The sequence below is a fragment of the Aureococcus anophagefferens genome (genome assembly GCF_000186865.1).
Source record: "Aureococcus anophagefferens unplaced genomic scaffold AURANscaffold_16, whole genome shotgun sequence".
Lineage (NCBI taxonomy): Eukaryota > Pelagophyceae > Pelagomonadales > Pelagomonadaceae > Aureococcus > Aureococcus anophagefferens.
Window position 1 is genome coordinate 419,992 of NW_008705576.1, and position 2,458 is coordinate 422,449.

Below are 2,458 nucleotides of genomic sequence, written 5' to 3' on the forward strand. Positions count from 1 at the left end.
CGCGCGGCCGTCGGATCCGCGCTCGCGGCCGCCGGCGACGCGCGCGACGCCGCGCTCGCGCTCGCGAAGCAGCGCAACTTCCTCGCCGAGCCCGAGTACCCCAAGCCCGAGGCCGCGGCGGCCGCGGACGCCGTCCACGTCGCGGCGGCCGCGCTCGCCGCGGCCGACGCGGACGTCGCGGACGACGGCGCCTTCGCCGCGGCGCGCGCGCGCGTCGCCGCGGCCCGCGACGCCGCCGCGGCCCTCGGCGCGGCCACGGACGCGGCGGCGGCGGCCTACCGGTCGCGGAAGCGGCGCGAGGCCGCCGCGGCCGACGCGAAGATCCGCGCGGCCTACGACGACCAGGAGGCCGCGGCCAAGAAGAAGGCCGCCGCGTTCTGCGACCACATCAAGCGCAAGAGCCTCCGGCAGACGGGGAACCTCGCCGACCTCGTGAAGCGCACGACGACGGCGCTCTAGGCCCCGGGGGAGGCGCGTCGTGTATATAGGAGACGCCCCTGTGTGGTTTCTCCGGGCCGAGGAGGCGTCTGCGGAGCAATTCACACGCGACCGAAGCAACTGCCAAAGTGAAGTTCTCGACTTCTCGACTTGTGCGCCGCGACGTTTCTGCCGTCGCGCAGCCGCCATACCTACGTAGAGGCACTCGGACGCATGGTTTCCCTGCGGTTGTGCGCGCTCCTCACGGCGGTCGCCGCCGTCACGACGCCGCCGTCGCATCGGGAAACGACGGCCCTGCGCGGGGGATTCTCCGCCTTTTATCAGAAAGCGGGCGCGGTCCCCTCCACGGTCTTCGGGAAGGAGTCGGGCGCGAGGCGCCTGCTCGAGCGTCTCCGGAACGGTCGCGAGCCGGTCCCCATCGCGCCGAGCGGCGACGGCGACGCGGTCGGCGCGCGGCCGGTGCTCGAACTCGAGGCGGAGCTCCGGGACGCCGCGTGGCGCTACGGCGACAACGGGCGGTCCGTCGCATCCGTCCAGAACACCTACGACGCGGAGCTCGAGGCGCGGGCGGCCCCGGCCGCGCTCCGATCCGACGACGCGGCCGCGCGGGCCGCGCGCGAGGCCGCGTGGGTCGCCGCCACGGGCACGAACCTCAAGCGGCTCGAGAACGTCAAGGCCTACGTGCCGCCGCCCGGCGTCGCCTACGTGCCGCGGCTCGCCGGCGCGCGCGACGAGTTCGCGGCGGACGAGCCCGCGATCGCTCTCGACGAGCGCTCGGCGCCGCGCGACGGCGGCGGCCTCGGGTTGGCTAGCCTCCAGCGGCAGCGCGTCGCCGAGGAGGAAGCGAAAGGCGCCGCTCCGCAGAAGACGACCGAGCCGGGCTTAGCCAGCCTCCAGCGGCAGCGCGTCGCCGACGAGGAAGCGGGGGGCACCGCTCGGCAGAAGGCGGCCAAACTGGGTTTGGCCAGCCTCCAGCGGCTACGCGTCGCCGAGGAGGAAGCGAACGCCGCCCTCCAGCGGCTACGCGTCGCCGAGGAGGAAGCGAACGGCGCCGCTCGGCCGAAGGCGGCCGAGCCGGGGTTGGCCAGCCTCCAGCGGCAACGCGTCGCCGAGGAGGAAGCGAAGCGCGCCGCCGCTCCGCAGAAGACGGCCGAGCCGGGCTTAGCCAGCTTCCAGCGGCAACGCATCGCTGAGGAGGAAGCGAAGCAAACCGCTCAGCCGAGGGCGACCGAGCCGGGCTTAGCCAGCCTCCAGCGGCAGCGCGTCGCCGAGGAGGAAGCGAACGGCGCCGCTCGGCGGAAGGCGGCCGAACTGGGCTTAGCCAGCCTCCAGCGGCAGCGCGTCGCCGAGGAGGAAGCGAAGCGCGTCGCCGAGGAAGGAGCGGGACAGCTCGACGAGTTCGTGGCGGACGAGCCCGCGATCGTCGTCGAGGACGTGGCGGACGAGCCCGCGATCGTCGTCTCGTGGGACGTCCTCGAGGAGGCGCCTCTCCCGGCCGAGGTCGACACGCGATCGCTCCGAGCGGAGGGCGAGCACATCCTCGAAGGCGAGTGGGCCGAGCAGGCGGAGCTCGACGCGGCCGCGCGGGCCATCGCGGCGGCCGACGACACCATCGCCAAGTACGACAACGCCATGGCCGCCTTGGACATGCTCGCCGACGCCGATGACGGCGAAGCCGCCGAGTCAATGAGCCATTTCGCTTCGACTGCGGGCGCGTTCAAGGGCAAGGACCGCGACGACTTCAAGTCCATGGACGCCTCGTCTGGCCCCGACTGGCTCTCCGGCTCGGCCGCCCCCGCGGCCCCGGCCGCCCCCGCGGCCGCGGCCGCCCCCGCTGCGGCCGCCGCCAGCGGCAACATGGATCACTTCGCGTCCACGGCGGGCTCGTTCAAGGGCAAAGACCGCGACTTCAAGTCCATGGGCGCCTCGTCCGGCCCCGACTGGCTCTCTGGGTCCGGCGCCCCCGCGGCCGCCCCCGCGGCCGCAGCCGCCTCCGGGCACATGGACCACTTCGCGTCCA